The sequence below is a fragment of the Camelina sativa genome, chromosome 2 (genome assembly GCF_030686135.1).
Source record: "Camelina sativa cultivar CO46 ecotype springtype chromosome 2, ASM3068613v1".
In the NCBI taxonomy this organism is placed as follows: Eukaryota; Viridiplantae; Streptophyta; class Magnoliopsida; order Brassicales; family Brassicaceae; genus Camelina; species Camelina sativa.
Window position 1 is genome coordinate 11,187,578 of NC_141881.1, and position 13,884 is coordinate 11,201,461.

General features: G+C 37.7%; 1 pseudogene; it reads left to right on the plus strand.

Annotated features, from left to right (window-relative positions):
• The first annotated feature begins 10,160 nt into the window (after window positions 1-10,160).
• LOC147948442 (uncharacterized) lies at window positions 10,161-11,291 on the plus strand (annotated as a pseudogene).
• The last annotated feature ends 2,593 nt before the right edge of the window (window positions 11,292-13,884 follow it).

The window sequence follows — 13,884 nt, forward strand, 5'->3', positions numbered from 1 at the left end:
TCTTTTCTCTATTTTTCTTGTTGGGATATAAAAATCAACATTTAATTGTGCCGGCCGGTGAGTTTGAATCACAGCGACAAACGCCGACGATGTCAATTTGAAGCCGTTGTTGCAGGTTTTAGATATCAAAATGATTAGGAGAAACAAAGAGAGGTGTCGTTTCCTCATTTCATATGGTGTTTTGGCTCAACATGCTATGGTCGCGGTTCAGTTTAATGATCGAGTCAAGTCATGACAAATTGATAAAGGATCTTTTGTTTAGTTTATTGATTACATTTGCAGCGATGTTAAAGGCCACAAGAAACTTTTTCACCTCTCTATTTGTTTCCTATATATCTGGTTAGATCTAAACCACATTTGAGTTGATTAGAATTTGGATTTTTAGTTTAGTAAGTGACTTGAAGGTTTGATAAGTGTTACCGTTTTCGTATGATGGGAGAAAATATTAATCTATGTGGTTGTGTTCAATGTTTTTGTTTTGTAGTCTCATCTGCATTTTTTTGTATGAAAACGTAATATGTAAACTAGCTTTCGCTTTGGATACAACTTTTTGATTATGTGATGTACTAAGTTTCTTATTTTCTACATATTTGCTTTGTTGAGTAATTGAAGAAAGTTAAACACATTAACCTTGGCCAAATACAACTTTTTTATAAGAGAATTCAGTTGTCTTGTTTGTTGATGTGTTTCTTAGTCACATTTGAAAATTAAGGAAGTATTGTTGAGAATTTATGAAGACTTTCCTGAAACTTATATTCCCTGATTTCAATTTTTACTATGCAAGTATGCTTTGGATATGTTTAAGGAGTGTGTTGGTATTTAATAGGACTATGTTTGAAATTTTTTAACATTGTTTTTGGTACTTGTATGATGTTTTTTCATTTTAACAGTGTTACATGTTTCTGTTAGCACTTTACTTTAACTTTTATTGAACTTCAGGAAGGATTCTACCTAATTTAGGAAGGGTCCTTTAACTTCATGATGTCTGTCATAAAAAAAGTTTGGCTTTCCTACTCGTTATTAATGAAGATGTCTACCAAGATCTGAACAAAAATGAAATTCATGAAGGATTCAATAATATTCAAGAATGACTCCTTGAAATTCAGGATGGTTTTCATAAAAATAATAGTTGAAAAATATTACATCTTTAAAGTGTTCTTGCTTAAATCTCATAAGAGTTTTGGGTGCTTTGCCATGGAGCATGCTGTTCATCATCAGCTCTATGTTTCTACTTTGGAATAACATACTCAACTTACATTTGTAACATCCGTGAACCGGAATCCCGGTTTGGGAGTTGCATCGGTCGATGCAGATGGTGCATCGGTCGATGCAGATGGTGCATCAGTCGATGCATGTTCAATTCTGTGCGTTTTGACTTAAGTCAAATACTGCGTTTTGGGTTAGGGAAAACCCTTAGATGCGAGTTTTGTCTCATTCGTGGGTGTGGAGCCGTTTTTGAGAGAAACGAAAAGAGAGAAACTGTTCTTGAGAGTTCCTGGTGATTTCTGGAGATTTGAGGCGTTTCTTGGAGAGATCTGTAGCTGGGATCGTTGTAGGAGCTTCCTAGAGGCTTGTTCTTGTTTGTTTAAGGTTCAGATTCTTCTGTGGCAAAGGTAAGTGCATGACCATGGCTTATCTAAGCTAGAGGATTCTTTAATCTGCTTGTTGTGTGATGTTAGGCTTGTTAGTTCATTGCTATGGACGTTAGGAAGCTTTCTTGTGGCTTGGGATCGAGTTTTGTGGTTGTAGGAACGGAGATCCGGCGAGAAGCTTCGGGGAAATCACGGTGCTCGACGTTGCATCGATCGATGCATATCTTGTGTCGGTCGATGCAAGTGCGAGTACGACGCGTAAAACTCTAGGGTTTTCGTGTTACGTCGAGCATGCGTCGGTCGATGCAGATTGGGTATCGGTCGATGCAAGTTACACTTGCATTGATCGATGCAGCTTCTGTGTCGATCGATGCTTCCCCATTTGGCATCGGTCGATGCATATGTGGCGTCGGTCGATGCTGAGTCCTGGTTTGTTATTTGACGTTTGTTGATTGTTGTGTGTTGGTTATTGATACTCTATTGCTTGTGTGTATAGCCCAGTAGATGGGAGGATTGCCTTACTGAGTGTTTATAAAATACTCATGCATTGCAATATGTGTTTGTGGTGCAGGTAAAGGCAAAGTGTGATCGTGGAATCAAGGAAATGAAGAGGAGAATGTTCTAGGGACTCGGTTTTATGTTGTCTGGCATTGCTAGGTTGCTAGAGTTGGGTCATTAGAACATTGCTAGGTTGCTGGTTCTATGATTCCTGTTGTTTGGATATTGATTATGTTGGAATATGGTTATATTTTATTATTGGAGTATTATTGAATATTGGTTGGTTATTTCCGCTGTTGAATGTGTTTGTGGTTAGGTGGCTAGTGGGTATGGGACCACTAGCTGTAGTTTATTTTATTATATTATATTTATTATTTATTATTTTAAAAAAAAAAGGTCGGTCTTTTCAACATTGCACCGTTTCTTTGTTCTTTGCTGAAATCAAAATATAAACAAAAAACCCACATTACAATCCGTTTAGGAAGGTCTTCCTAATTTATGAATCCCTTCCTAAAGTTTTAGTAATGCGTCTTAAATTTCAGGAACGTCTTCCTGAATGTCTGAAACGAACATCTATATAGCCAAATGTTGATTTGCTATCTAAAACCCTTGACAAATATAAGCATTAGATGTAGATTCTACAAGTGTTAAATATAATTGACACCATAAACTAAGATCCATGATCAAAGTGGGATGATCATAATACATTCAAAAACAAAATTGTTAAACGTGCTATATTTCTTAAAACAGAGTGCTGCATATGCCATAGTAGCCAATGTACATAATGTTAAACCTGCAAACTACAAGTTGAAGAAGCCGAGGACAATAAAATCAGTGACGACGATGAACTTCTCTTACTCTTAACAAATGTCTTCCTCTACTAAACAATTCATTTAATCCCAAGATGATTTCCACACAACTTTAGCTTCCACAAAAATATATTGTTTCAGTTTCTCTCATCTTCTTCTTCTTTCCTCTTTTTTTTTTACATATCTTCTCTACTTCAGGATCACTCTCACTCTCGAATCTAAATATCAACACGGCATGCCCTCCTCCTCCTCATTCGTCACCTAACTTTTTTAAAAGTAAGAGAAGTGAGAGACAACACACACCCACGATTTGGACATGTGATTCATCAAAGAAAAACCATTGCTAAAATTTTCCCATCTACTAATTCTCATTGGGAGCATATACAGATACAAACACTCGCAATCTAACTGTAGAATTTCAGACCCTTAACACATGCATTTGCATAATCTTTACCACATTATTACACACATTTCCTATTTCTCTATGGTGAAATTCCAAGCTAGTAAATGGTACCTGAGAGTGACAATCTTGGTAACCAAATGAAACATGATGACTGGGACAGCCACATTCTCTCGTTGTCACCGAAGATAGAAGCAAACTAAGAACCAGATCCAATTCATGTTCCATCTCTGCAACTCTCTTCACCGTTGCGTTCAGCTTCTTCCCTGTACTAAGTTTACCATCCATCATATCTCCAATTGAGCTGTCAAAGTTTCAATCTTCTCATACGCATCTCCCAACTAAGCTGCTTCAAACTCTCTCTGCAAACTTATGCAATCGGCAAAAAATGAATATTATATCATCTTGAATCCAGCGTGAGCATGTCGAGAAGAGTAATAGTTGTAATAACATACCAAAAATCTATAATCGATACACCTCTTCTTCTTCTGCCGTTATCGTAACCTTCTCCGACGATAAAGTGGTGGAAGTCGATGATGATTCGAAAAAACCAAATTGTTCTGGTGTCTAAGGTTAAGGAGACCGTTACGACGAAGAAGAAGATACTCCGATCGATTATGGATTCGGCGAAAGCAGAGGAGTACGGTGAGTCTCTCTCGAAAATTGTTGAGGACGAATTAGGCGAAGAAAACGCCCAGAAATAATAATAATAATTGTATAATTAATAAAGCCCAGAAATAATAATATTTCTCTCTATTAATTACTCAGTATTAAGAAATGCTAGTTTTGGAACATTCCAGCGTGTGTGCTAGTTTTGGAACAAAAACCCAAATGTGTGCTATTTTAGGGTATTTCTCTTAAAATATTAATAAAATTAAAATAATGTCAAAAACATGAGATTGCAATAATCGTATTCTCTCTCACTTTTCTCTCTCTGTCGTTTCCAAACTCAATCGAAGACGATGTTCCACCTTTAATCCACAAGTGAAATCAGCAATTGCGTTCCCAACATTGAAGAGGAGCCCAAGCATGAATCAAAGACCAAAGAGATCTTTGAGCTCTGATTCAGAAAGACGAGATAGCCCAAGCTTTGAGGTCCCAATCTCAATCTCTAATTTTAATTTAATTTAGTTGGTGTTGGATCTGGAGAGTTTTCTGATTTGTGACCTTCAACAACGATAAATCCCATGACGGAGGTGACAAAGGTTTTATTTATTTGCTCCATTGTTTAGAACATATCGATCGTATTGATTTGTTACCAAAAGTTATTTTACCTTTTGTAAAAAAAGTAAATTTGATTTTGAATAAATTGAATGTTTCCTCTACCATGTCTATACAATTTCTAGGATTTAATAATTTTGATTGTTATATGTTTATTGTTTGTTGCTTGTGTATTGATGTGTTTCTTAGTCACATTTGAAGATTAAGGAAGCATCGTTGAGAATTCATGAAGACTTTCCTAAAATTAATTCACTGAGTTCAATTTTTAACATAGGAAATATTGTTGAAGGTTTCTCTAAGCTACGTGATGTATCTGCAGATGACACAAGATGCAAGTATGCTTTGGATATATGCAGATGAGACTGTGTTCTTTTATCCAATTTTACTATATATGTTGTTTAGAAATATATAATGCTTGAGAAACATTTTTAGACTTTTTGGTACTTGTATGATGTATAACATTCTCACATATATATGTTAGCACTTTGCCTTAACTGTGACTGAACTTCATAAATGATTATAGGAAATTCGGGAAGGATATATGAAATTCAGGAATGATTTCCTTGAACTTCATGATGACTTTCATAAAAAAGTTTAGATTTCCAAATATCAGAATGTGCACAAAAATGAAATCATTATCCCTCACTAATGGAGTAATCTACTAATATTTGACACATTGATCCAAAATACACAAAACAATATATTTAGAAACACATATATTTAAATTTATGAAGGGTTCAATAATATTTACATTTAGGAATCACTTCTTGAAATTCAAGATGGTCTTCACCCTCAATGGACAAAGAACCGGATGCGATACAATATTTTTCTTAATAACTTTGTCACTTCTGATGACTTCTCTTCACTTCTTTCTCTTGTAGACACTGAAGCTTTATATGAATCTTGCTTTGTCTTTACTTGGATTCTGAAATTTCACAAATATCAGAATTCTCTATCTCTTTCCTTACATCATCATGAACACTTTTCTTCTCATCTGCTTCAATTTTCACATTCTAGTCAAAAATCCAGGACCATGCCCAAAACAAGAACATACCTCTACCGAACATAGCTCTGATACCAAACATAAGACTTATATGTGGCTAGATCTATATGTTAAAGTATGAGAAGATACAAGCTTTGTTAACGGGGTTCGGATAACCTACATCCCCGGGACCAAGTCCAGAATTCATTAACTAGAAAGTTGCATCATACAGTTGTATTTGATGGGGCGACGCCACACACTTGTGTGAACTCTAAGGCGCACATCTTTATGAAACATCCTCTTGAGATTTATAAGAATTGCTCAACCCTAGAGTTGACAACTTTCCTATTCTAAACTGGTAAACTAACATATTTAGATAACTTCTAAATATAACTAATCATAATTCCATAACTCGGTAGGATTAGTATAGCTTGCACCTCAAGCTATCTTCAAGCTTATGCCAACAATCAGAGCCGTCTAGGTAAGTAGTAACACAAGCTGGGGAGGAAGCTGACCAGTGAACTAAATATGATAAAGATTAAGAATGTTCAGATATGTAATGCTTGATAAGCTGGCAGTGATTTCACCGGAGAATTGATTATAGGAGAGGTCGAGAAGTGTAACAAATGGAATGAAGGAGGATATGTTAGATGGTAAAGGACCAGAGAAGTTGTTCCTAGAAAAATCCAGACCTGTCAAATCAGAACATCCCTTAAATACAAGATAAAACTATCCATTGAGACCATAACAAGAAAGTTGAATGCTCAGAACCCTTTTCTCATCATGTAACAAATGAAAAAAATTATTAGGTACCATTTATTTTGGGATTTTTTAATGGACATATATTACCTTTTTTTTGGTAGAAACGGACATATATTACTTAGTTAAAAAAATATGTGTAATCAACGTTCCATATTGGCTAAAATGCTTAAACAAAGATTAAAAGTAATCTTATAAATAAAATCAAGATGAATTCAAATCCGAATTAGCAGGAAACTTAACTTAACAAAAATCCAAATAAAATTTGTATAGGATTTAATTTTATTTTTAGTTTAATTATGAAACAACCCGACCCGTTCTTTTTTTAATAATAATATATATATATATATATATATATATAATTAAGCATCCCATACTACTTAATTAAACCAACCAAACCACAATACCTCATTAAACCAGCAACAACCAATATATATACACAGCGGAAAACATACCAACAATACAAAACCAATACATCATCAATACAATAACATTCCTAACCAGTCTATCCATCCACCTAATATAACTCTATCCAAGGTTCCAACATAAACAATATAACAAAGACCATCACACACAAACGAGACCCTAGATCATACTCCTCCTCATCGCCATGATTCCATGTCACATACCTGCACACCACAAACAACAATTGAGATGCATAAGTATTATAACAAATACTTAGTGAGACAATCCTCCCATCTACTAAGCTATACACACAAGCAAATGAGATTCTAATGTTTAACAAACAACAAACAAACACAACAAACCAGGAAACCACGTAACAGACAAGTTGGTGTGGTCCGACACCAGAGTGGTGTCGATCGATACTGGCCGTAACATGGTGTCAACCGACATCCACCTGGTGTCAATCGATACCAACTCTGCAGACGCGTTCTGCTCGAAGCCGATCGTCGAATCTCCATTCCAATCCATCCCGAACTCACCCAAAGGTCACATGAACCATTTGAGACGTTAAAGCAATCACAACTAACAAGAAAATCACCAAAACAACAACAAACAAGCAAAACATAAGAGATCTCAGGCTTAGATCAGCAATGGTCCTGCACTCACCTCTTTTGCAGAAAGTTGTGACCCAACAACGACGAATCCAACTCTTAGAAGCCATCTCCTTTGTTCCCAGCACAAGATCTTCACTCCACAGCAACAGATCTCTCAATCCAAGCCAAGAGTCTCCCAAAAACCTCCAAGCCCTCAAGAACACTTTTCTCCCTCTAACTCTCTCTAAACGGCGTCAAAACTATTTTTTACAAAACCCTTTTCGTTGACCTACCACTTAAATAACCCGGTTATAAGGTTTCCTTAAACCAAACCGACCCAAATCAACAATTAAATCGAACTTGTCGAACCAAAAATTGCTGGTGTCGATCGACACTACCCTGGTGTCGATCGACACCTATCCCCAAAATCCACAATTTTGTTCGCGGATGTTACAAATTATATAATATTACTGTACATAGTAAATTTTAAGAATTATAAAAAAATATAATTGATAGATTTAAAAACAATAAAAAGTTTAATATATATATTTAAATATATTGAAAGTTTAAAATAACATGGAGGGGTTATATTGTCCCGCGGGTTTGAATCAATATTAAAAATATATATATTCATTAATTTGATTCTTTAATACAGGTTAAATATTTATTTTACTCTCTTTTTAACACCATTAGATAAGTCAATCAAGCTGATTTAATTAAGATTTTATGAAAGAAATAATTTTTCGCGGTATACCGCGGTTATGATGAGGACATCAATAGTAAACTTCCGGAAGAACCCGTTCTGCCATTTCCCGTAGAACCCGTTCTACCATTTCCTGAAGAACCCGTTCTACCATTTCCTGAAGAACCCGTTCTACCAACAATGATACACAAACCTATGACAAGGCTGGGAGCAAGAACCTTAAGGGAACAATTCAACAAGTCCATTGCAAGTCTGATTACTCTCATCGAACTAGAAGATTCCAAAGAGAAGACTCTACAAGCATCATTTTTGTCAATTCTACAAGGAATTAAAGAACCCGTTCTTTTCATCATTTCCGAAGCAATCAATGAAGGGCTAGAGCGTGCATGAGAGCTATTATCAAGGTAAGTGTTTGAATTCAAATAATAAATGGTCGTTCTTTTCTTGTTTGCAGGAATCGACCGTTAGGTCTTTATGAGTCTTCTATTTATTTAAGTCCTAAAAATCGAGTCTGTTGTTTTTGCAAGTTTAGTCCTTTTATTTGTAATAAATTTCGACCCTAGAAGGTCCCCCGCTGCTGGACCATTATATAAGGTCCCTTCTCAGCATTGTAACCTTTCAAGTTTTTATGAAATAAAATGAGAGTTTTATTAGGTTATCTTCTGAGATAGAAGCAACCACCCTTTTCTTCTTCTTCTTGTGTGTGAATCCTTGAAGACTGAGATTTGACATATCATAGATCCTTTCACAGATCTGTGTGGCGTCCTTCACTCCACCATCTATCTCTTCATCTTCCACTGCTACCGAATAGACAGAACAGTGTTATCAACCATTTGTCTATTCACCATCTCTTCGCTGCGTTCCATCTATCATCCACCGAATAGGCAGAACGGTGTTATTAACCATTTGCCTATTTCCATCTATCCACGTGGGTTCCCTCATCTGGGTTCCTATATCATCTGGTATCAGAGCTAAACGCTCCAAATCAGGTTTTGTCTATCCTTTTGTTACAGTTTGTTTTTGCACTTTCAGATCTGTTATTTTCATGTGTTTTTGTTCTACTGTTGACTGTTCATCTTCTTAAAAAAAAAAAAAAAATTTGGTCAGATCTGTGTATTTGGACCTTTCGACTTCCTGTGCACTTGATCTCTTTTTCTTACTTTTACAGAAACGTTTTGAACCATGGGAGAACAAGGAGGAGATGTGAACATGGCTGAGATACTTGCAGCTATTCAAACCCAACTCCAAACGCTTGGTGATCGCATGACACGAATTGAACAACCCCCACCTGCACCAAGAGCACCAGTTCGTAACTTGCCAAGAGGAAACCATGAGGTTGATAATGGAGATCAGTCTGATTCAGAGGAAGAATATCAAGATCTTAATCAACACCAAAGGCCAAGGAGACACTACCAACAAGGTAGAGGAAGAGATGAGGGCAACATAAGAGAAGGAGGCTATGATCTTAAACTCAATCCGCCAACATTTGCTGGAAATGTTAATCCTGAAGCTTACATTGATTGGGAAAGACGTATGGAGCATATCTTTGGCTACTACAACTATTCTGAACAGAGAAAGGTATCCCTAGCTGCTGCTCAACTTACAGATAATGCCTTAGCTTGGTGGGACAGAGATGTATCTGAGAGGAGGAGGCATAGACATACACCACTTGGGATGATATGAGGTTTCAGCTAAGAAAGAGATATATCCCAGCTTATTACCACCGGGAGCTACAAAAGAAGTTCCGCAAGCTTTCACAAGGAAGCAAATCTGTTGAGGAATACTTTGAAGAGTTTGAATCTCTTAAAAACAGATTGGAGGTAGAAGAGTCTGAGGAGAACTTGATGGCGCAGTTTCTATATGGTCTTCATGATCGGATTGCTAGGAAGGTGAAAAGACAAACATATCATGATCTTGAAGAGTTGTTGCATCTAGCAGTCCAAGCTGAACAACACATCAAAAGGAAGGCAGCTTCTACTAACCGCGGTAAGACTCCATGGACACCACCACCTCAAAAACCTTTAGACAAGGGAAAATCTCTTGATGTGGACCAGAGATTTAAAAGAGCTGCACCTGAGGCATCAAAAGTAACCAAACCAGAGCAAGGTAAGCCTACTAACCAAAGAGCTCGTGATATTACTTGTTTTAAATGTCAGGGAAAAGGACACTATGCAAGGGAGTGCCCAAACCAGCGAGTAATGATCCTTAAAACCAATGGAGAGTATGAATCACAAGATGAGGAAGAAGAACGTGTTGAATCTGAGGAGGATATTGTGGACTATCCAGAGATGGGAGAGCTTCTAGTCATAAGGAGGGCTCTTAGCACTCTTTTTGATCCTGAAACAATTCAAAGAGAAAATATCTTCCACTCTCGCTGCTCAATAAACTCCAAGGTATGTAGCTTAATCATTGATGGTAGTTCATGTACTAATGTAGCCAGCAAGTATTTGGTTGATAAGCTAGGTCTCCAAAAGACAAAGCATCCCCACCCATATCGACTTAAGTGGCTCAATGATGAGGCTGAACTAAGGATCTCCGAGCAAGTCACCATACCATTCACCATATGCAAATATTCAGACCAAGTTGTTTGTGATGTGGTTCCTATGCAAGCTGGACACCTTCTTCTTGGACGACCATGGCAATTTGATAAGGAGACTTTACACAATGGCCGAACCAACTACTACACCTTCTCACACAACAACAAGAAGCATACTCTAGCTCCACTCACCCTTCAAGAAGTGCATGAGATGCAACAAACAATGTCAAAGGGAGCTAAGTCAAATAAAACCAATCTTTACATAACACCTTCTACTGTTTTGAAATCAATTAATTCACAGGACAAGGTGCTACTAATGATCTTTAAGGAAGGTTTGTTTTCAGGACAAGAGGAGAAAGACTTACCACCAGAAGTGCTTGAATTACTAGGAAGGTTTAAAGAAGTCTTTCCTGAAGAGATACCACCTGGACTACCGCCTATAAGAGGAATCAAACATCAAATTGATCTAGTTCCAGGAGCACCATTGCCTAACAGACCAGCCTACCGCGTAAACCCTGAAGAAGCAAAGGAGCTGGAAAATCAAGTTCGTGATCTAATGTCAAAAGGCTACATTCGTGAAAGCCTAAGCCCTTGTGCTGTAACTTCTAGTGCCTAAGAAAGATGGAACTTGGAGAATGTGTGTAGACTGCAGAGCAATCAACAACATCACTGTCAAATATAGACATCCCATTCCCAGGCTTGATGACATGCTAGATGAGCTTAATGGAGCTACTGTATTTTCTAAAATTGATCTAAGGAGTGGTTATCATCAAGTCAGAATGAAAGAAGGTGATGAATGGAAAACGGCTTTCAAAATAAAACAAGGATTATATGAGTGGTTAGTCATGCAATTTGGACTCACCAATGCCCCAAGCACCTTCATGAGGTTAATGAACCATGTCCTAAGGGAGTACATCTGTAATTTTGTGGTTGTTTATTTTGATGATATCTTGATTTATAGCACAAGTCTTGCAGATCACGTAAAGCACCTTGAAATGGTGATAAAAGCGCTTAAGGCTGAACATCTCTATGCTAATCTTAAGAAATGCACGTTTTGCACTGATCAAGTTGTGTTTCTAGGATTTGTTGTGAGTTCTCAGGGACTAAAGGTTGATGAGGAAAAGATCAAGGCTATACAAGACTGGCCACTCCAACAACCATTGGACATGTTAGGAGCTTCCATGGGCTGGCTAGCTTCTATAAGAGATTTATGAAGGATTTCAGTACCATTGCTGCACCCTTGACATCAGTGATTAAAAAGAATGTGGAAATCAAATGGGGTCAAGCACAAGAGGATGCATTCAAACTGCTCAAAGACAGCCTAACAAATGCACCTGTTTTGGTACTTCCTAACTTTGATAAAATGTTTGAAATTGAATGTCATGCTTCTGGTACAGGAATAAATGTTGTTCTAACTCAAGGAGGAAAACCAGTAGCATACTTCAGTGAGAAACTCAGTGGAGCTGCACTTAATTATCCAACATATGATAAAGAATGTAACACCCGCAAACCTATCATTGAGATTTTGGTGAGGGTGTCGATCGACACCACAGGGGGTGTCGATCGACACTAGTTGTGGCCGGTTTGGTCGGTTCGATTTTAATCGTCCGGTTTGGTCGGTTCGATTTTAATCGTCTAGTTTGCGTGGTTGGTTTAGGAAATCCCTAAAATCGAGTTGTAAAAGGGGGAAAACGACCTAGGGTCGTGTTTTTGTGTTGTTTGGCCGCTTTTAGAGAAAAAACAAAAGAGAGAGTTGGTTCTTGAGCTTTTGAGAGAGATTGGTGAGATTCCTTGCTGTTCTTGGGAGATCTAAGGCTGGGAAGGTGCTAGAAGCTTGCTAGGAGTGAGGGAATTCGTTCTTATTGGTCAGAATCTTCTTGCAAAGAGGTGAGTGCATGACCATGGCTAATCTAAGCATTTGATTCCCTTGTTCTTACTTGTTTGTGTGTTTTTCTTGCTGGGATTGGTTGATACAGGTTCACATGGAGGTATAAGGCTTGGGTTTTGAGTATTGGACGATTTGGAGGGGATTTGGGAGCGAGATTCGACTCTCGACTTTGCGCGGATCGTAGTTGCAGAGGGAGTGTCGATCGATACCACTTGGTATCGGTCGACACCAGCAATTTGGCATCGATCGACACTGTGGGGTAGTGTCGGTCGACACTATTGAGCCAGTGTTGGTCGACACTAGGCTGGTGTCGGTCGACACCTCCCTTCCAGCGAGACGATGTTTGATTTCCTAGTTTGTGTGTTTGTTTGTTGCTTGTTTTGGAACTTTGGAATCATTGTTGCTTGTGTGTATAGCCCAGTAGATGGGAGGATTGCCTCACTGAGTGTTTATCAAATACTCATGCATCTCAATATGTGTTTGTGGTGCAGGTAAAGGCAAAGTGTGATCGTGGAATCAAGGCGATGAAGAGGAGGATGTTCTAGTGGTTCGCTTGGTTGTCTGGCTTCTGTCAGGTTGCTAGAGTTGAGTCCTAGAACATTGTTTAGGATTGCTGGTTATTTGAGTTATGCTGTTTGGATCATTAGATTGAGACTGGATATTATTTTATTGGTTATTGGTTATTGGTTTATGGGATATTTATTGGTTTGTTGTTCCGCTGTTGATTGTGAATGTGGTTAGGTGGCTAGTGGGTATGGGACCACTAGTTGTAGTTTATTTATATATATATATTATTTATTATTTATAAAAAAAAGGTCGGTCGTTTCAAAGAACTCTACGCTTTGGTAAGATCTCTAGAAACTCTGCAACATTATTTGTTATCCAAAGAGTTTGTTATTCATACAGATCATGAGACACTCAAGCACCTAAGAGGACAAACTACACTTAAGAAGAGACATGCAAGGTGGCTTGAATTTGTGGAGACATTTCCATATGTGATTAAGTACAAGAAGGGCAAAGAGAACATTGTAGCTGATGCTTTATCAAGGAGACATGCTTTGATCACTACAATGGAGGCTAAAGTCATGGGATTTGATCACATCAAAGGTCTATATGAGGAGGATCTAGATTTCAAAGAAGTCTTTAAGGAAACAAGCAAAGCTGCTTATGGGTCATACTACCAACATGATGGATTTCTCTTCAAGGACAAAAGACTGTGCATTCCTCAAGGATCCATGAGAGAGCTGCTAATAGGAGAAGCACATGGAGGAGGACTTATGGGACATTTTGGGCGTGATAAAACTCTAAGTGTTCTTATGGAACATTTATTTTGACCGCATTTGAAAAGAGATGTTGAAAGGTTCTGCGCAAAGTGCATCACTTGCTTGAAAGCAAAATCCAGGTCACATCCTTATGGTTTATATATGCCTTTGCCTATTCCTAACCTACCATGGGTAGATATTTCTATGGACTTTGTTTTAGGGCTACCTCAGATCAA